Consider the following 23782-nt stretch of genomic DNA (forward strand, 5'->3'; position numbering starts at 1 on the left):
ACACAGTGTTTTTTGAGGATCATATCCCTTTGACAGGTCTCTTGTCCGTTACCATAAAATTATATTTATGCTCGACCATGCCGAAATGTAGTAATTATACACCTGGTAGCAGTCCTTTAATGCATGTCATTAAAGTACATCTACTCATTAAAGGTCAGGTCTTTCAGCCAATGACGACTCAGGTTACAACTGTTCAGCCAATGACAGGTCAGCTTTCTACCGTTATAAAACCGCAAGTATCGATTATTCTCGGATATGCAATCGAAAGAGAATTAACGAAAAGTCACGGAGGCTGGAAATCCAATACTGTCGCAGAAGGTTATGTTATGTTACTCTAATAATTAGCGTTAATTGTAAATAATATTCAAATAAATTCAATTTGTCATCTCGTTTTTCAATGTCTAATTTAATTTCAATGTTATCTTTGTAGGTTCTTATGGCCTAGCAAGGTCAATGTGGACATCTGTTCCTCGGAAAAAATCAATACTTTCGCGTCTGCGCACATCTCACAACATACGGGACATCGCTAAAAAATTAATAATATCAAGTTATAAATATGGCCGAGCATAAAAAGTCGTATGAAACTCGCCTATAATGGTAATTAAGAAGCTCGTATGAAAATTATGAAACTCGCTTGCGCTCGTTTCATAAATATCCATACTCACTTCTCAATTACCTTCATTATAGGCTCGTTGTATAATGTACTATTTAATAGTAGGATTAAATCCATAACTCTACTGAATATATTTCTCGAAAGCGAACGCTGATTTGGAAAGCACACAGTCTGTATTTGAAATTATCTCGGAGCTAGATATCTATGAAAGAAGCGCTGATAGTTTCGCCCATTGCTCAACTTAAAGCGAGGAAAGTTGTATTTCTTGGATGCACGCCAGAAAGGAATTTTGGTACATTTAACTAACCCTCTCTTTGTCTAGTGGGAAGACAGAGAAAGCAACCTGGGCAGTAAATCCAACGCAATGACTTCATTTAGAACAGAATCCACCTTGTTCTGTATTTATGAACACTTCGGTGGAGGGGAACCAGACATAGCAAGCTGTGTAAGCAAGACATCTGCCTGCCGTAAGTTGTGGCTCGTGTGTTTTATTGTTCACAGCGGAACGAATTGACATGTGAGCTAACTGTAAGCTAATTCGCATTAGAAGCATTTATAATATTACATTGATCGCAATATGTATTTCACTTCAAGTAGAGATCAAGCCCGTCCCCTGCATTGGAAGGAGGACGCGTTACCATGCAAGTCTGCAAATCTAAGTACAGTGAAACCTGTCTAAAGCGGCCATCTGAAGTTACCTTGTAAAATGGCCGTTTTATCAGGTGGCCGCTTGATTAAGGTTGCGGTTTTTATGAATCAGCATAAAATTCCTGAATTTCATTCACTTTTTAGTATCGTGCGCACACAACAATCGTGCATATTAATGTCAGCCTCTTCCATTCTTGCAACTAGCATTTTCAAAACTCGCTTACGGTACCTCAGTTTAAATTAATGGATAATAACTTGATCAAGGGGCTGGACGTGTGATGTCCGCTCTAACCACCCATTACTAGCAAAAAATTGCTTACATTGAGTTCTTTGGTAATTGCAAGAGCTTTCTCTTGAATTATAGACCCGCTTACTGGCAATTTCTTCGCCCTCGCACACTTGAGCCATTCGTAAACGAAATCATCCACATTACTAAACACAGATTGTCTCTTCCTTTTTTGGCCACCACGCATATTTTTCTCTCATTCTTTTAATATTTCATCTTTATTCTTAATTATACCGTTTATTTGTGTCCTTCCACATTTGAATATTTCTGAAATTTTTCTCGCACATGTTCCCTTCTCACTTTCTTCAATCATTTTTCGTCTCACCTCTAAACTTAACACCACTCTAGATTTATTGTTAGATATGATTTCTCTCTCAAACTAACTTCACAATTCCTCTGAATCAACTGAATGAAAAGAAGACAAATTCGTAAAAGCTGGCCCAAATATAGAAAGATAGAAAGTGGAGAAAAAAATAAAAAAATTCGAATGGTTAACTACTGACCTAAAACATACTGTGACATTTTCGACAGAAAAAGTCCGCGTTTCAATCCTTTAAAAACGAGTAAGAATTTAAAGCTGTGCAGGGTCGGAGTGGAAAGTGACAAAAGAGTCATAAAACAATAACCAACTAACCCCAATATATGGAGGGTGTACTGTTGTACACTTAGCTATTGTCCTCGTGACATTGCTTCCTGCCCTCTAACCATTGAAAAAATAGGTCAGACAGTATCCGTGAAAAGATTTTTTGTTGGACAGTGACTGTTATAGTCAGGTTCCAATCCAAATAGACCCCGGCCGCTGGCCGGCGCAAGAGGTGGCCGCTAAATAAAGAGAGAATTTGTATTGATCTTATGGAAAATCCAATTGGTTCCATAGAAAATTGGCCTTTTGGTCAGGTGGCCGTTTAAATGAAGTGACCGCAAAGGCAGGTTTCACTGTATTAGAGAAAGGAGAACAACTGGAGCTAATGTAGGGACGAGGAAGGGAATTTTTAACGTAAGAAAGGAAGAAATAAAATTATGAAAGAAAAGAAGGAAGAGGGTAATGAAAGGAGAGTGGAATTAGCTATAGCCATGGGTGGGCAACTCGTGCTCTCAAAGTGTCAACACAATCTCAATGCAGGCAAAACGGACTCTGTACTAGCTGTAGTGTCTGTGTGCGGTTCTTCCAAGACACAAGTTCGATCGCGTCTGCAGTAAGTGGCGGCTCGTTTTAAGTGAAAAACAATATAATTCCCAGATCATTTCCCTTAAAATAGTTACGAGTAAATAGAGAATTTTTTTATTAAGAAAAGAGGTAAAGCTTGTATTCTATTACACTTTCTTATGCATGACATTTTATGTTACAAATAAACAGTGAAGGTTTTAGTAAAGAAATACTGTCTGCATCTGCTTTAGAACAGCTAAAGGTAAAAATGAGATATCAACAAGGTGAGACTGATATCAAATATCATTAGCAAGTTGTGCGTGCGAGTTACAGAATTGCACGACATACAATCGACTAGCTAAGAACATTTATGGATAAATTTGAAATGTGGTAGTATCATGCAGAACGTAGACAACTTCACTTCCTTTGACTGTAAATTATCTTGAAGAGTGATAAGAAAATCTTCTTATCAAATATAAGACCCTACTTCAAGACCTACAGCAGAATTCACTGCTAAGTTTGGAAAAACAGTGACAATTGACAAGGAATCGAAATTTTTCTGAAATCTTTTTGGCTTACGCCGATAGAAAATCCTGAAAATTTATAGCTTGAATTAATAAATATACAGAACAGCACGCCACTCAGATTCCAGCAAAATCAGGAATCGAACTGTTCGTAATATTGCCTAAGTCAGAATTTCCAAATATACTATTTGCTTCCATATATACTGTATGTGCTTGAGGCAGAGTTTAATACAAGAAAGAATTATGAAAGCTCTCAAAGTAAAGAAAAAGCTCAGAAATAAGCTTATTTCATCTGCCGTGACATGTAAAAAATACTTCCTTGAATTTGTTATTGTTTGCGAATACAGACTATTATCTTTCTGAGAACAGAGGAATACTCTTCAATGTGTAAATACTTGTAAATTCTAGCGTTTCAAATAAGACACATAATAAGAAATATTAACAAATAGTGTAATCATAAATAAGTGTTGCAGCTATATTTGTTGTATCTTGAAAAGGTTGTATTTAGTTTGTGTTTCCAGTACTAAACTAATTTACAAAGCTAGAAAATAATATAATTTTGTTATGTGTTCAGGTATAGTCTGTCTAAAATTACTATAATTATTGTACCATGCGTCATTCTGAAATTCAAATCATGGAGTAGATATCACGACCACCTGCATGAGCCGCCAGAGCGCACCGTGGCTTTTGCAGCGAAACTACAAGCAACTTGTAACTGCTGTGGCTGGCTCCGTCTGTCTTTCTCTCTTTCAAGGTTTTTTCGCACTTTGGGAGCACGAGTTGCCCATCCATGGCTATAGCAGTAGCAGTAGTAAAGGCAGAGTTGGGGCCGTGAGACCCTCTTTTCCACTCAACCAGGTTTGAAACAAATACAGGAAATACTAAATACATGGAACACGTCAACAGAATACAAAGCAACACAGAAGAAGATATCTACAAATACATCTACCAGTAATGGAGACAGCTAATACAATACATAGGACGAATGTGAGAAGGTTACAAGACATGAGGGGTTGCATGTCGAAAACGTACTGTATAACATATAGGTGCAAACTGTTAAGTAAAATATCAAATTAACTAAAATCTTGGCTATGAAAAAAAAGTTATTTACAAATTTCTACAAGACACTAGTTCTTTTCAATAAAGTTATTTTTAAGTAGAGAGGGCTTAAAGACAACGACTACTCGTGATCTCCTACGATTACTCCTGATTTTCTATTATTACTACTCCTGATTTCTCATGAATACTACTGATTTCCTATGACTACTCCCGATTTCCTAGGACTACTTCTGATTTCCTAGAACTACTGATTTCCTGCTATTACTACTCCAGAATTTCTACGATTACTTCTGATTTCTTACTATTACTACTCCTGATTTCCTACTAGTTCTGATTTTCTACTATTACTACTCCTGATTTCCTACGACGACTTCTGATTTCCTACGACTACTTCTGATTTCCTAGGATTACTTCTGATTTCCTGCTATTACTACTCCAGAATTTCTACGACTAGCTACTTCTGATTTCCTATGACTACTTCTGATTTCCTAGGACTACTTCTGATTTCCTACGACTACTTCTGATTTCCTACTATTACTACTCCAGAATTTCTACGACTAGCTACTTCTGATTTCCTAGGACTACTTCTGATTTCCTAGGACTACTTCTGATTTCCTACGACTACTTCTGATTTCCTACGACTACTTCTGATTTCCTACGACTACTTCTGATTTCCTAGAACTACTTCTGATTTCCTAGGACTACTTCTGATTTCCTACTATTACTACATAATTTCTACTAGTACTTCCGATTTCCTACAATTACTACTCCTGATTTCCTATGACTAGTTCTGATTTTCTACTATTACTACTCCCGATTTCCTACGACAACTCCTGATTTCCTACGACTACTTCTGATTTCCTACGACTACTTCTGATTTCATACTATTATTACTCTTGATTTCCTACGACTATTTCTGATTTCCTGCTATTACTACACCAGAATTTCTACGACTAGCTACTTCTGATTTCCTAGGACTACTTCTGATTTCCTACGACTACTTCTGATTTCCTACGACTACTTCTGATTTCCTAGGACTAATTCTGATTTCCTAGGACTACTTCTGATTTCCTACTATTACTACATAATTTCTACTAGTACTTCCGATTTCCTGCTATTACTACTCCAGAATTTCTACGATTACTTCTGATTTTCTGCTATTACTACTCCAGAATTTCTACGATTACTTCTGATTTCCTGCTTTTACTACTCCAGAATTTCTACGATTACTTCTGATTTCCTGCTATTACTACTCCAGAATTTCTACGATTACTTCTGATTTCCTGCTATTAGTACTCCAGAATTTCTACGATTACTTCTGATTTCCTGCTATTACTACTCCAGAATTTCTACGATTACTTCCGATTTCCTGCTATTACTACTCCAGAATTTCTACGATTACTTCTGATTTCCTGCTATTACTACTCCAGAATTTCTACGATTACTTCTGATTTCCTGCTATTACTACTCCAGAATTTCTACGATTACTTCTGATTTCTTGCTATTACTACTCCAGAATTTCTACGATTACTTCTGACTTCCTGCTATTACTACTCCAGAATTTCTACGATTACTTCTGATTTCCTGCTATTACTACTCCAGAATTTCCACGATTACTTCTGATTTCCTGCTATTACTACTCCAGAATTTCTACGATTACTTCTGATTTCCTGCTATTACTACTCCAGAATTTCTACGATTACTTCTGACTTCCTGCTATTACTACTCCAGAATTTCTACGATTACTTCTGATTTCCTGCTATTACTACTCCAGAATTTGTACGATTACTTCTGATTCCCTGCTTTTACTACTCCAGAATTTCTACGATTACTTGTGATTTCCTGCTATTACTACTCCAGAATTTGTACGATTACTTCTGATTCCCTACTTTTACTACTCCAGAATTTCTACGATTACTTCTGATTTCCTTCTATTACTACTCCAGAATTTCTACGATTACTTCTGATTTCCTGCTATTACTACTCCAGAATTTCTACGATTACTTCTGATTTCCTGCTATTATTACTCCAGAATTTCTACGATTACTTCTGATTTCCTGCTATTACTACTCCAGAATTTCTACGATTACTTCTGATTTCCTACTATTACTACTCCAGAATTTCTACGATTACTTCTGATTCCCTGCTATTACTACTCCAGAATTTCTACGATTACTTCTGATTTCCTGCTATTACTACTCCAGAATTTCTACGATTACTTCTGATTTCCTGCTATTACTACTCCAGAATTTCTACGATTACTTCTGATTTCCTGCTATTACTACTCCAGAATTTCTACGATTAGTTCTGATTTCCTGCTATTACTACTCCAGAATTTCTACGATTACTTCTGATTTCCTGCTATTACTACTCCAGAATTTCTACGATTACTTCTGATTTCCTGCTATTACTACTCCAGAATTTCTACGATTACTTCTGATTTCCTGCTATTACTACTCCAGAATTTCTACGATTATTTCCGATTTCCTGCTATTACTACTCCAGAATTTCTACGATTACTTCTGATTTCCTGCTATTACTACTCCAGAATTTCTACGATTACTTCTGATTTCCTACTATTACTACTCCAGAATTTCTACGATTACTTCTGATTTCCTGCTATTACTACTCCAGAATTTCTACGATTACTTCTGATTTCCTGCTATTACTACTCCAGAATTCTACGATTACTTCTGATTTCCTTCTATTACTACTCCAGAATTTCTACGATTACTTCTGATTTCCTGCTATTACTACTCCAGAATTTCTACGATTACTTCTGATTTCCTACTATTACTACTCCTGATTTCCTACTAGTACTCCTAATTTCCTACGATTGGCTACTCTGATTTTCTATTACTACTCCTGATCCCAACTATTACTCCTGATTTCCTACGAATACTTCCGATTTTCTCACTTCGAATACATACAGGAACTGAACTCAGGTCTGAACTGGAGCATTCCGTCCCGAAGTAGTCAGTAGAGCAGGTTTGCCAGATTTCCTGATGTTATGAAGTAACGATACTTGTTAATATATTTTTTATTTAATTTGCAAGAAAATCGTTCTCATAATACTGAAACACTACGAAGAGAGAAATAATTCCTTACTAGATTCTCAAGTGATAAGTGTAAAGATCAGAATCGTAAGGACAGTACTTGCAGAGTAAAGTAGTGTTAACATTTAGGGGAAAGTAGGCCTATTCATTTGGGACTAGTATGCTATAATAATAGTTTGTTGTACTCTACTCAAGGAATAAGCTGTTATAATCTGCACAGCTACGCTACTTCCGCTCTGTGCATTACAAAAGTCTAATGATGTGTTTCGTACTGCTTTCAAACGACTGTACTGCGACCGAGGGACGATTGCAAGAAAATGAAAGAAGTTGATTTATAAGGAGCTACTTCTGAGTCCTTCTTACAAGGTTCAATAAATTACATTTCGCTTCTAAAATACAAAAAATAACAACTACGATTTTGTATAAACGAACTGTCAAAGCGCAAGATTTATTCATTTCTGTCGTGAATATAAATGTTCCTCTCTTTTGACGAATCCAGACCGACGTTGCAATCTTTTTAATCGTTCAGTATTCTACTTCGCTATATGGAAGAGAATATTTTAATATGGAAAATACAGCCATTACTCCGTGCTTCGTTATCTCATAAATCATAAATCATTCTTCCCAGCGTCCAGCAGCGAGGCCTGGCGGAGGCAGCTTTTATTGCCGCTCATAACGCGTTGGTCAGGAGCCAAACATTTATGATGTTTATTTAATGGGACTCTTTCTGCACCTTGTCTTGGGTTCATCCTGTGATGACTTGAGTTGCTCACCACAAGATCAGGTAATTCTGGTCTTTGTATGTCTATAATGTTGGTTACTTGTTTCTAAAAGAGCTAAAACTTGATGACGACCAGGAAGCTAACGTACAACACAAGTTTATTAATTTTTTGTTCAACAATTCCAACTTCACAGTAGGGTATGTTTTACTTGCAACGTAGAGTTCCTCTATTATTATTATTATTATTATTATTATTATTATTATTATTATTATTATTATTATTATTACTACTACTACTAGCCGTACCCGTGCGCTCCGCTGCACCCGTTAGAAATAAATATAAAGTAATTACATAATTAAAATAGGACGTTTGATCCAGGGAACATTCATGTTTGATAGAAGGATAAATCGCATATTATGTTACTTAATTTAAATTGTATTAAAAAATTAAAATGCGATCATTTTGATCATAAAAATTATTTTAGGAAATACAGGTTAACGAATGTACAGAAGAACCTATCAAGTTTTCTGTGCATAAGAAGCTATTTTAATCTTACCTGTCCTTGATTCACTCAGAAGTTACTGTAATAACATTATAGCATTATGTCCATCTAGAGAAACTACACTTTCCAATGGTGAATTAATAATTAATTATGCAAATCGGTTAATTTAGCTTCCGATATTACTTCATACAAGAACAGAAACATTCTTTGTAGGCTATGTTTCATAGCTTTCGATTGTTGTTGTCCAAAACCCTTTATAGACGAAGTCATTTGTTTTTTATTTCATTACACCGCCTTAGATGGCGTTATTGTAATTTTGAAACTCATTTATCTCATTAAATATCAGTCCTATCAAAATTTTGCATAGAATAAAACTTACCGGAAATTATTTTTAAAGAAACTTTTGTTATGTAATATTTTTCATGAAAATTAATAATAAGGGAGATATTTCGATTTATTTAATTCAAGCCCCCTTATAACCCCCCTTTTAAATAAAATATTTTGAATGCCATATAGCCTAAATTCTAAGTTACAACGAACTTAATTTATATTCCAATTTTCATATAAATCGGTTCAGCCATTATCGCGTGAAAAGGTAACAAACATCCAGACAGACAGACAGACACACAGACATACAAACAACAATTTCAAAAAAGCGATTTTCGGTTTCAGGGCGGTTAATTATATATGTTAGGACCAATTATTTTTGGAAAATCGAAAATTACCAGAAAAATTTCGGCTACAGATTTATTATTAGTATAGATTATTATTATTATAAACTAGCCGTACCCGTGCGCTCCGCTGCACCCGTTAGAAATAAATATAAAGTAATTACATAATTAAAATAGGACATTTGATCCAGGGAACATTCGTGTTTGATAGAAGGATAAATCGTTTAATATGTTACTTAATTTAAATTGCATCCAAATAATTAAAATGCGATCATTTTGGTCCAGAGACCACTCATTGGTGCAATGACAATTCCTTTAACATGTTTCTAATTTTTATTACATGCAACCATAGTTTAATGAACATTGACATCATTTAGATTTAATGTGTATACATTATTTTATTTGTTATAGGTTTCCATTGAATTATGGTAATAACTTAATTTTAACCCTTGTTTTCAACGTATTCAGTAAATGGCGTTTGGCCCACTATGGTTCTGAACCCTTCAAATAACTTATATTATATAATATTAGATTACATATATTATATTATATTATATTATATTATATTATATTATATTATATTATATTATATTATATTATATTATACTACATTACATTATATTATATCAGAAGTTACTGTAATAACATTATAGCATTATGTCCATCTAGAGAAACTACACTTTCCAATGGTGAAATAATAATTATACAAATCGGTTAATTTAGCTTCTAATATTACTTCATACAAACACAGAAACATTCTCTGTAGGCTATCTTTCATAGCTTTCATTTGTTGCTGTCCAAGGCCCCTTATATACGAAGTCATTTGTTTTTTATTTCATTATACGACCTTAGATGGCAGTTATTTTAATTTTAAAACTCATTTATCTCATTAAATATCAGTCCTATCAAAATTGCAAGGAATAAAACTTATGGAAAATTATTTTTAAAGAAACTTTTCTTATGTAACATTTTTCACAAAAATCAATAATAAGCGAGATATTTCGATTTATTTAATTCAGGCCCCCTTATAACCCCTCTTTTAAGTAATGTATTTTTAATGCCATATAGCCTAAAATCTAAGTTACAACGAACATAATTTATATTCCAATATTCATCGAAATCCGCTCATCCATTATCGCGTGAAAAGGTAACAGGCAGACAGACAGACAGACAGACAGACAGACAGACAGACAGACAGACATACAAACAAAAATTTCAAAAAGGCGATTTTCGTTTTCAGAGTGGTTAATTATATATGATAGGACCGAAATTTTTCTGGTAATTTTCGATTTTCCAAAAATAATTGGTCCTATCATATATAATTAACCACTCTGAAAACGAAAATCGCCTTTTTGAAATTTTTGTTTGTATGTCTGTCTGTCTGTCTGTCTGTCTGTCTGTCTGTCTGTCTGCCTGTTACCTTTTCACGCGATAATGGATGAGCGGATTTCGATGAATATTGGAATATAAATTATGTTCGTTGTAACTTAGATTTTAGGCTATATGTCTCGTGACGGGAATATTGTACGAAATGGAAATATAAATATTGGAGATTTATCCTTCGAAGAGGTGGAAAAATTCAAATATCTTGGAGCAACAGTAACAAATGTAAATGACACTCGGGAGGAAATTAAACGCAGAATAAATATGGGAAATGCGTGTTATTATTCGGTTGAGAAGCTCTTGTCATCCAGTCTGCTGTCCAAAAATCTGAAAGTTAGAATTTATAAAACAGTTATATTACCGGTTCTTCTATATGGCTGTGAAACTTGGACTCTCACTCTGAGAGAGGAACATAGGTTAAGGGTGTTTGAGAATAAGGTGCTTAGGAAAATATTTGGGGCTAAGCGGGATGAAGTTACAGGAGAATGGAGAAAGTTACACAACACAGAACTGCACGCATTGTATTCTTCACCTGACATAATTAGGAACTTGAAATCCAGACGTTTGAGATGGGCAGGGCATGTAGCACGTATGGGCGAATCCAGAAATGCATATAGAGTGTTAGTTGGGAGACCGGAGGGAAAAAGACCTTTAGGAAGGCCGAGACGTAGATGGGAGGATAATATTAAAATGGATTTGAGGGAGGTGGGTTATGATGATAGAGACTGGCTTAATCTTGCACAGGATAGGGACCGATGGCGGGCTTATGTGAGGGCGGCAATGAACCTTCGGGTTCCTTAAAAGCCATTTGTAAGTAAGTAAGTAATAGATTATTATTAGTATAGATTATTATTATTATTATTATTATTATTATTATTATTATTATTATTATTATTATTATGAATCACTCATTGAGGTTCTGGCTCATATGTGCAATCTTTGAAAAAAAGTTTTGTATCACAGATCCTGTCCCAGAAAGCTGGTATCGCGCATGATCAGACCTGGTTCACAAGAGGAGGGCTAGTTCAGGTAATAATATTAGTTTTGTTTCGTTGTGTGTCTGATCATGCGCAATGCCTCATTTATGGTACTTACGAAGTACCTGTGCGACAAAACTCTTTTTTAAGACTGTACGTCTATTACCAGGCGGTACATCTCCCTTGACGATATGTGTATGAGCAAGATACATTTATTTCTACATATCTCAAATCTGATTAGTGTAATATGTAGCTAGTCAGAGATGTCAGCAATGGAGGGGGAAAGGAACTGGCCACCCTACCCCATTATCTCCTGGCTTAGTTGCCATGAGCGATGCCTTGTTAGTGTCACTTATGAGGTTCATACCTGTCTTCGGACATTTGACTCAACAACAACAACAAAATATAACATGTTTTTTTTATGGTTATTGTACTGGAGCTAAATGACAGCTGTGAGCAATATGGGATGAAGATAAATGCAAACAAAACGAAGACCATGGTCATAGGAAGAAAAATATAGAAGGAAAACTTGCGAATAATTTAAATGAAGCAGTAGAGCAAGTGGACAGCTTCAAATACTTGGGGTGTACTATAAGCAGTAACATGAGCTGCTGCAAGGAAGTCAAAAGGAGGATAGCATTGGCAAAGGAAGCTTTTAATAGAAAAAGGAGCATCTTCTGCGGACCTCTGGAAAGAGAACTAAGAAGGAGACTTGTGAAGTTCTTTGTGTGGAGTGTGGAATTGTATGGGGCAGAAACATGAACATTACGACGAAGTGAAGAGAAGCGAATAGAAGCATTTGAAATATGGATATGGAGAAGAATGGAGCGTGTGAAGTGGACGTACAGAATAAGAAATGAAGCTGTGTTGGAAAGAGCGGGTGAAGAAAGAATAGTGCTGACTGATCAGGAGGAGGAAAAGGAATTGATAGGATCACTGGCTGAGAAAAAACTCCTTACTCAAGGATGCACTGGAAGGAATGGTGAACGGGAGAAGAGTTTGGGGCAGAAGATGATGTCGACAATATTAAGATATTCTATATCGGGAAGATATTTAGAATATGCCATTAGGAAAGTTCAGGATAACAGGCAGGGTTTGGAATTCAACGGGTTACATCAGCTTCTTGTCTATGCAGATGACGTGAATATGTAGGAGAAAATCCACAAACGATTAGGGAAAACACGGAAATTTTACTTGAAGCAAGTAAAGAGATAGGTTTGGAAGTAAATCCTGAAAAGACGAAGTATATGATTATGTCTCGTGACCAGAATATTGTACGAAATGGAAATATACAAATTGGAGATTTATCCTTCGAAGGGGTGGAAAAATTCAAATATCTTGGAGCAACAGTAACAAATATAAAGGACACTCGGGAGGAAATTAAACGCAGAATAAATATGGAAAATGCGTGTTATTATTCGGTTGAGAAGCTTTTATCATCTAGTCTGCTGTCAAAAAATCTGAAAGTTAGAATTTATAAAACAGTAATATTACCGGTTGTTCTGTATGGTTGTGAAACTTGGACTCTCACTCTGAGAGAGGAACATAGGTTAAGTGTGTTTGAGAATAAGTTGCTTAGGAAAATATTTGGGGCTAAGCGGGATGAAGTTACAGGAGAATGGAGAAAGTTACACAACGCAGAACTGCACGTATTGTATTCTTCACCTGACATAATTAGGAACATTAATTCCATACGTTTGAGATGGGCAGGGCATGTAGCACATATGGGCGAATCAAGAAATGCATATAGAGTGTTAGTTGGGAGACCGAAGGGAAAAAGACCTTTAGGGAGGCCGAGACGTAGATGGGATGATAATATTAAAATGGATTTGAGGGAGGTGGGATATGATATAGAGACTGGATTAATCTTGCACAGGGTAGGGACCGATGGCGGGCTTATGTGAGGGCGGCAATGAACCTTCGGGTTCCTTAAAAGCCATTTGTAAGTAAGTAAGTATATGGAAGATATGCGGAGACTAAGAGGAAGGAAGAAAATAGGAAAGATTGGAGAAAGCTGGGTTTGCAGTGAAAGACCTGCCCTTGAGCAGAACACTATGTATGAATGTATGTAACTTTCGGTGCTGGACTCCGGACTGATTTCACCGGCATTATCACCTTCATCTCATCTCTTCTGCTTCATCTTCATGGTAGGCCATCGGCCCGTTCCGCTCTCTGAATTTGTCTTCCCATCGTCTTCTAGGACGACCCACATCTCTGTGACCTTGTGGCTGGTATAATAGTGCTTGTTTAGTTAGGGTAGAAGAATCCATTCTTAAAATATGTTCATGCCATTTTTGTTTGTAACTTTGTATTTTTTCATTTAAATTAAAAATTTTGAGTTCTTGTCTTATTGTTTCACTAGTAATATGATCGTTTAGAGAACATCCTGCAACGTATCTGAGGAACTCTTTATAAAACTTTTGTGCGTGATCGTGCGTATTTGCTTGTTTTCCGCACAGAACCAATACGCGGTAAGTGTGAAATATCACATTCAGTATTCCCAACGTAACACATAACAATTTCCCTCTTCTTACCGCTTAAGCGCGACATTCATTTTACTGCTTTAGGCTTTTAACATATTATTTTTAGAGACGTTTAACATAGTAATAATTATAAATTGGAAACTTACCACTGCAAATTAACCTAAATTGCAATGTTAATTATTGTTTTTAAATATTTGCAAAAATTAAGTAAAGTCTACTACTCCACGAAACTTATTGCATTCCTGATACAAGTAACATTAAGGAAGCCGTGAAAAAATCAACGAGATTCCTGATGCCGATGTTATTACTGCAATATGTTATATAAATAATATTGTTAAAATATTAAAATGAAAAATAAATCATTACATAACCTTACCGTTTGTTTTAAGTTCGCATTTACAGACTGGGGGAAAAAGAAAAAAGACAGACGTATATCACGGCCTGCTGGAGTATAGTAAACACAGAAAACATTTTACAGCAACAATGTTGAAGAAAGATATTTTGGTGTTCCGAAGTTGGCGTCATTAAACAGAAACCAACATGGAGATTTCATTGCAACTAATTAGAAATTCGTCTTTCAGGTATATAAACGATCTTCGCACAAAATAATGTACGATACACGAGCGGTATATTTGTTTTCAAGTTCTCGGCAATTAAAAACGCTCAACTACGGTTCGCTTTTTAAATCTTTTCCTCGACCATGAAAACGTCAACATACCGCTCTTGTAACGTATATTACTTTAACCTTCATATTATTCAGACATGTGCACAATAACGCACACGACTTGGAAATCAGTTTCTTTCAGTTTGTGGAATATCTGATTCCATTAGAGTGTGCTCCAATATCCACAATCATGTGTTCAACACTAGAATGATTTCAGTCGAATCATCTTTTGATCACTGCGTTTAACACACTTCAGATACTCGAAATTTTGCGACGATGTATTTTAAAAGTAACTAGCATATCTTAATTAGGATTACAGTATGAAGGTAAATGCCTTTGTGAAATGCGTGTAGTCCTGCTTCGTAACGAAGTACAGTGTCTCACCCGTTCTTGATGTCCTATGGCTTTCACTTCACGTGTAAGATGTAGAATTATGAAGAATCTCTGTGTTGCAGGTCCATTAAAACAAACATTAATTATTCACACGCTCAAAGCTAACCCGAATACACAATTTCTGAACTTTGTACCGCGAAAGAGTGTAAACTGTGGAGTGCCTCTGATCAAAAGACTCGATCTCGATTGCAGACGTAGTTTCACTTTCTCTTTGAGATGAAGTTTTGTCAGCAACAAAGACTGTAGAAAGCCTAGAGGAAAACAAAACTGGGAATGTATATGTCTGATAATAAAGAGTGACAGACCAAATAATGCAACGGATACACTAGAAGATAAAGTCCATAAAAAGACGACTAGAAACAAGACGGCGTAATGAAACGTTATGAAAACTTCCCAACAAAAGACAATGAAAGAAAACGAGGGTGACAATTGGTACAGCACGGCTAATAAACATATGAAATAAAGACGAGGCCATAACTGAGGACTATCGTAAAACAAAATGTTGTTCCATCAAAATTTGCATCATCTCAGGAAATAAAAATTCTAATTTTTGTAAGCTGAATACAGTGCGTTCTTATTTTATTCTGTAATTCACATAATTCAGTTGTCTCGCTACATGCGATTTATCCATATTGCATGAATGAATGATTAGTAAATCTTATAAAATTTGGTAGAATTTTATTTTATAGCCAATAATCTCACAAAAATATGAAAAATATATTATTGCTTACTAAATTAGTTGTAACAGTTTTCCAACAAAATGAAGCAGGGGAGAGTCGGGTAGTATCGGACATCGGGTAGTATCGGACAGTGCGTTTCTTTCATCTACCACCATATGGTAGTACCTGAATGACATGGTTACGTTTCTCTATGCGACATCACAGAAACGTAACCATGTCAATCAGGTACTATCATCGTGTGGTAGATGAAAGAAACTCACTGTCCGATATTACCCGATGTCCGATACTACCCGACTCTCCCCTAATAATAGTACATTATGCAACGAGCCTATATTGGCAGTAATTAAGACGAGAGTATGTTTGTTTATGAAACGAGCGCAACTTTTTATGCTCGACCATATTTCTGACTTGAAATTATTCACAAGTGTTCATATTATGGTTAAATAAGTGACGAACGGAACTGACTGAATTGTGAGATGTGCGCAGACGCGAAAGTATTGATTTTTTCCGAGGCACGAATATCATTGATCTTGATATAACCTAGAAAACATTAGTCTTGATATAACCTGGAAATTGATTTAGAATTGAAAAACGAGATGACAAATTGAATTTATTTGAATATTATTTACAATTAACGCCAATTATTATAGTAACAGAACATAACCTTCTGCGACAGTATTGGATTTCCAGCCTCCGTGACTTTTCGCTATTGTCTTTCGATTGCATAATCCGAGAATAATCGATACTTGCGGTTTTATAACGGTAAAAAGGGTGATTTGTCAATGGCTGAACAACTGAATTATAATGAATAGGTGTACTTTAATGAGGTGCATTAAAGGGCTACTACCACGTGTATAATTACTACATTTCGGCATAGTCGAGCATAAAATAATTTTTGTAAGCTGAATACAGTGCGTTCTTATTTCATTCTGTAATTCACAGAATTCAGTTGTTTTGCTACATGCGATTTATCCATATTGCATGAATGAATAATTATTAAATTTTATAAAATTTGGTAGAATTTTATTTTAGAGCCAATAATCTCACAGAAATATGAAAAATGTGTTATTGCTTACTAAATTAGTTGTAACAGTTTTCTAACAAGAATAAAGTAATAAAATGACAGCTGTAACAGCGAGAGATTTATTTATTTTTCGTACCTATAGTCATATCGCAGATGAAATGAAACTTCAGAGTAACATAGCAACGCATCAACTATAGTGTGTTTCACAAATAGAGAGGGTTGCTTCGCTGGATTTTTACACCATAGCAGGGCTGTTTTGTAGGAGGGCGAAGGAGTACCGAACGTTTCAAAAGAAATTTCATAATCCTTGTAGAACACTCCTGTATGTATAATGTACTGTACTGCGTTATCCATAACAACCACAGAATTAGGTGGAATGTTAGGTAAAAGCAGCTCCTGAGACCATTTTTTTAAACAGTCGCTCTCCATTTCTTTGTGCTAATCATTAGTTGAACGCGACTTGAACACCAGTAACTCTTTTTTTTTTTTACAAATCCTGTTCACTACCGGCATGGAGTACTATAATCCTGGAACCTTTACCAATCGGTGGACGCGGAACTGAGTCATCATCACTAATCGTTCATAGTTAATCTTTCGTCATGTTCAGGCTTCGAGACTTCGGACCCAATAGAGCAGTTCAGTGGGAAAACCGCATAACGGCGTACTGAGTATAGTGGTAAAGCGTACAGTGGGTGGGGGTACTGTAGAATGAATGCCAACAAATACGGAAAGGAAAACGCTCTGGATTTGAAGGTTCTGACGAATAATTTGTTTTTCATACAAACCTATTTTCAAACTGTGTCTGAAACTATTACACGGTTAGAAAAGTCAGAGCAAGAGATGCCGGAAGCCCTCAAATTAATTGAGGAAATGACGCAGAGAATTAATGAGAAACCAAGTACACCGGGTACTGAACGTGTAAAACAGAAGTGGAAATCAATTTTATGTAAAAATAACGGATATGGAATACTGTGTAACATAAACAGCAAATTAGTGGACATAGAGTCACCCGAGAATAAAGGACTGTCTATTAGAGATTGCAATGATGTTAGGTTATTTCGTTTTGCTCCTATCACGTCATGCGACGTAGAGCGTAGCTTGTCACATTACAAACTGTCTTTGGCAGATAACCGAAAAAGATTTACGTTTGAGACTCTGAAAATGTATTTTGTAGTACATTGCAGTTCGGTACTGCAACTGCACTTCCTAAAGACGACCAATAGGATAAATGAAATTAAAATTGCTACATGTTTATTTCCACCATTAACACTGTGTATAATTAAACACAAATGCTTATAAAAGACAGGAGAATAAATGCTTTTCACATTCTTTTGACGTTGTCATAGTGTAATATATATTTACATTCAGAATGTACATATGTGTGTTTCCCCATACTACCGTACTCTAAACAGCAACGTTGTTACCTCAACACATCTCTACCTTTCATTACCTGAAGCGAGTCAACAACCTATAGTACATGCACAGTAAACTTATTGTATCGGGTCCAAAGTCTCGAAGCCTGGTCATGTTCATATTTATCCATGTTTTGTCGGGAAAGAATATAGCACGTTTGGTTGATCTTGTATCTTTATTTGCACAAGGAAACTAATTATGCAACCCAACTATGTCCTGACGTTCCATCAAATACTTTTGCCTCATATTATTCTTCTTATAGCGGGACCCGATGTTTCTCATTATCCACGAGATAGACGATCGAGACGGAGGGAAACTCAACTTCCCTTTGGCAATTTTTAATGTCATTCAACCTTCTCCACACAAACTTAAAATGTGACCCATTGCGCGAAAAGGGACCTAAAGTCGTAAAAGGAAATTTTACAGAAGAACAAAATAACGAATTTGTGGTGTAAAAACTGCATTTCTATATTTCGACATCTTGCGCTACCTGTAGGCTTTCTTTACATACTAAACTAGGACGTGGTTTTTACACAGTGCTTCTTAAATACCTAAATATTTCTTATAGTTGCCAAGGAAACAAGTGAAAAGTTTAATTGCATTTTTCTCGAAAATACAGTAGTGGCAAAAAAAAAAAAAAAACGGACCGACCCTTGTAGCTGACTTTAGAGCCTTGTTCACTCCAGAGCACGATAGACTGGTAACTAAGACTTTCGTGGTTCGAATCCTGTCTGGGAAGGAAACTTTTTTTTGTCCCTTATTCAAATTTATTCCCAATACTTTTCAATTGCAGCGATATTTTACTACTTAATTAACTTATTATTCCCGGAACATGAAATTTACCAATAATCGAAAAGTATTGGGAATAAGTATACATTTCGAAGCGTTTTTTTTTCGCGAAGTCAAAAGTTTTTGAGATGAACACAGACAGAAATTTATAAATAATCAATTCTCCTTCATTATGTATGACTCTCTGTCTACACTGTGGTAGTCTTTTCAATTCCACGTGTGAAGATTTCTGCTGGTTTTGAGTTAAAGAAATAATGAAGGCAAAATAGTAACGTTATCAAAAGAATTCCCTTGAAGACTGTTGGATAGAGGACGGGAAAAGTGGAGATTTCAGGGTGCAAGGACGGAGAATAGGGGGATGTGGAACCACCTTTCAATCAAGCTCCTGGATTGCTGCTTTCGTCATGTTAGTGGAGTGCGGGCGTGCATTATCCTGTTGCAGCAGTACTTGATGCAATCTTCCCGGTCTGTTTTCTTCAACTGCGGCCACAAGGCGTCTGAAGTTTTTTTTTTTTTTTAATTTATTGAGTATGGCCCAACGAGTATAACTCATATGTAGCGGCTATACTAGAACATAGACCTCATGGGTAATAGAGAATGGGAACAAAAGACTGGCTTGTTCCTCCTGAAGGCGAGAAAAATTAGAACTTCAGCTGTTGAAGTTTGTGACACGAACTGAGGAAGGGATAATAGTATCCACCTAATTGTACACTTTTATGTCTTTTAGGTTAGAATATATTATATAATATGTTTTGTTGTGCCATTTTCATTTTAATATGTGTGTTCTTTAAAGAGTAGTTCGATATAATCATAGGTGGGAGGGGGGTGAAATCTACAAAGGAGGACTTGTTTTGGGTACAAAGTACGTACGGTCAGAAGACCCGTGCATTGGATTTTAGACAAAATTATGATAATATAAAATTTGTATGTGTAATATTACTCAATAAATCCATCTATCTATCTACATATGTTATATAATTGAAAAGTCATGAAAATACAGTCTGTGAAAAACAAACACAAGAATTTATGAAAGAAAGAAAGCAAAATAAGAACAAATAGTAAGATAAATAAAGTTTTGGGCAGAAAGAAAAAAAAAGTTTGAAATCATGAAATAAATAAATCAACTGAGAATTAAATAAATAATCTTCCCAGAAACGTATTTTTAAACAATTCTTGAAACACCGGCAATTTGGTAAAAGTCTATATTCTAAAGGAAGTTGGTTAAAAGTTGTTGTTAAAAATGGTTAAGTCCTTTCGTTCCATAAGTTACGGAGCTATGCTGAGAAAAATATATATTGTCTTTTTGTCTTGTTAAATAAGTACTGTATATCTTTATTAAACTGAAATGTAATATTACTAAGTTGTTGGAAATTATTAAATGTCAGCAGTTATGGTTACGTTCCTGGGAAGCAATTCGTAGTACACGACGCCTGCTATATCTCACCAGACGAATAACATCATCATCTGTGGATGACACTAACTTTTGTGTGGGTGTTGTGTGTTGAGACGACAAAATAATTTTCTTGCAGTGCTTTCTCCTATTCTCCCCATACACGACACAACTCCTCTGTCTTTGCTCCTCTATTAAACTCAAACAGAAAAATATATCAGAAGTGTTTTGTAAAGGGTGCGTCAAAACATCCTCCCTAATTTAAAGTTTAAATAAAAAAAAACAGATGGATCAAAATAAGGAAACTGTATTCATATGAATGGTATCTAAACAGTAGGAAATTTAGGTTTACATGCGTGAATCATCAAAATTTCCGATATTGGAGTGGACAGAACCTTCGTGAACTTCATGAAAAACCTCTACATAACGACCGTGTTACTGTATGGTTTTTTATTTCAGTAGGTTATTTTACGACGCTTTATCAACATCTTAGGTTATTTAGCGTCTGAATGATATGAAGGTGATAATACCGGTGAAATGAGTCCGGGGTCCAACACCGAAAGTTACCCAGCATTTGCTCATATTGGGTTGAGGGAAAACCCCGGAAAAACTTCAACCAGGTAACTTGCCCCGACCGGGAATCGAACCCGGGCCACCTGGTTTCGCAGCCAGACGTGCTGACCGTTACTCCACAGGTGTGGACGTTACTGTATGGTGCGCGGTTGCAAGAGTCGGGATACTTGGTCCTTACTTTTTTGAAGAGGATGGTGCTACTGTGACAGTGAACTCTCAGCGGTACTCTTTTATGATCAACAATTTTTTGGCACCAAGACTCAATGCGCTGCAGATTGACCAGGTATGGTTTCAGCAGGACGGAGCCACCTCTCACACAACTCAGATTTCTCTCCAAATCCTGAGACAGATGTTTCCCGGACGCTTAATTTCTTCACGTGGCGACGTCCTCTGGCCAGCACGATCACCAGACCTTGCACCCTGGGATTTTTTTCTATCGGGCTTAAGGCTGAGGTGTTCAAACATTGGCCGAGGACTTTGCCAGACCTAAGAAATGCAATGCAGGAAGAAATTAGTCTTATTCCTCAAGAAATGCTAGTTAGAGTGATGCAGAATTTCCGAATTCACATTCAACAATGCATTGATAGTGAAGGACACCACTTGAGAGACACGTTATTGAAAAAATGAAAATTTCCCACTGTTAAGTTACCATTCATATTAATAAAGTTTCCTATTCAATTCTTGTTGTTTTGCGCATGTCATTTGATATCGCTATGGCAACGCATGTAAAGCTAAATTTCCCACTGTTTAGATACAATTCTTATTAATACAGTTCCCTTATTTTGATCCATCTGTTTTTTATTTAAACTTTAAATTAGGGAGGATGTTTTGCCGCACCCTTTATTTACTTAACACTCCTTCTATATCCCACAAACTTCCTTCAAATCTGCAAAATTCAAGGCGTATTTACAAGCATTACACTTGAAATAACAAATGACAAATGATAAAAGATAAACAATCTCCTAACAACGAAGTGTTGTCATGACAAACAAAAACGCTACGAAATTATGCATCAACTAATACATATTGTGCATACATGGCAAGAATACTGCTTTGCCCTCGCGACTTGCCGCGTGTAATTCAATACGCTACGGTGGCCGTGTTTTGAACCTCAGGTTTCATTCGTACACAAAGTCGTAATTACACCTCCGAGTATTGGGGTAATTGATCAAAGGAACGGAAAACTGTCAGCATGACCAATGCGAGTCCGTGTTAATTTACATGACTCTTTTCTCTAGAGGAAAGCGAAAACATTTCCTGCATGAGATGGTAAGTTACCCATGAATATTTATATCTTCACCAAACCTCTGTCTTCAGCATCATTACAAATGTTCCTTCCTATGACCTGGTATATAACATGTGTCAGTTACCTACAGTGGGGTCCACCTCTATTAGCATGTCTCAGCATGGAACGAGCGGGCTCGGGTTCTAATCCTGGTTGGAACGAGTTATCTGGTTGAAGTTTTTTTCCGGGTTTTCCATTGTATCAGCGCCACAATTTGAGGGTTCTCTGCAATAACAAGGTATGTGTAAAAAGTGGGTTTTTGAGAGTAAGTAAAAGTAACATTGTTTTTCAATAACAAAGAAAGGCCTTTGCGAATCTACGTTTTTGAATTAGTATTATTGAGAGTTTACATGTATAAGTTTCATGTATTATTCGTTAAAATCTCGTTATTCTCTTTATTATTTTGATACATTAACAGTAAAATACTCCGATTTACCTTGTTATTGCAGTCAGACGATAGAACGTCAACCACGAATCCTCTCCAAATTAATAAAAAATAAAAAAAAAAAATGTATTGGATTTATAGTTTGGGTATAAACATACAGGAACATCATTTTATTTTTACTTCAATTTTTATTGTACCTGAGTTTTCGAATGTACTTCACTCCCATCCCTTCTACTAACGAAGTTCAGCCGTCCTCCACACAGATCCAAGACAGCATATACAGTCATAGTAAACAGTACGTTCCAAAAATATGTTCGCGTTTTCCAGTGACGAAAGAGTTTTCAATATTGCATCATTTTCGCACAGGTACTGTCGTCCATTTGCCTACGTCGCATTCCGGTTTTGCCCACCTGCTTCTATTCGCCTCTCTGTAAAGGCTAGTGGCTGGGCTGTCTTAGCTCTTTTCTGAGAATATTAATTTTTGTTAAAAATCGGACGTCTACGTAATATTATACCCATACAATTGTTTAAAATAACTTGAATAAAAGGGCATCGTTAAGTAATTAACTGTCACGTGATTTCCTTCCTTTCTACGACCCTACGACATAACCACTTGGACGGACAGTAGATAGCATGTCTGAGTAATTTTATCTTCCAAAAATATGTTCGCGTTTTCCAGTGACGAAAGAGTTTTCAATATTGCATCATTTTCGCACAGGTACTGTCGTCCATTTGCCTACGTCGCATTCCGGTTTTGCCCACCTGCTTCTATTCGCCTCTCTGTAAAGGCTAGTGGCTGGGCTGTCTTAGCTCTTTTCTGAGAATATTAATTTTTGTTAAAAATTGGACGTCTACGTAATATTATACCCATACAATTGTTTAAAATAACTTGAATAAAAGGGCATCGTTAAGTAATTAACTGTCACGTGATTTCCTTCCTTTCTACGACCCTACGACATAACCACTTGGACGGACAGTAGATAGCATGTCTGAGTAATTTTATCTTTTCGGATCGGGCAGAAGTGAAGATTGAATTTACAGTACGTAAGGTCTCTTTTATAGAGTAGGTACAGAATTATTTCAACATGAGTTAGTGATACGAAGTACGGACCTGG

This window comes from Periplaneta americana, chromosome 1 (assembly GCF_040183065.1).
Source record: "Periplaneta americana isolate PAMFEO1 chromosome 1, P.americana_PAMFEO1_priV1, whole genome shotgun sequence".
Classification (NCBI taxonomy): Eukaryota; Metazoa; Arthropoda; class Insecta; order Blattodea; family Blattidae; genus Periplaneta; species Periplaneta americana.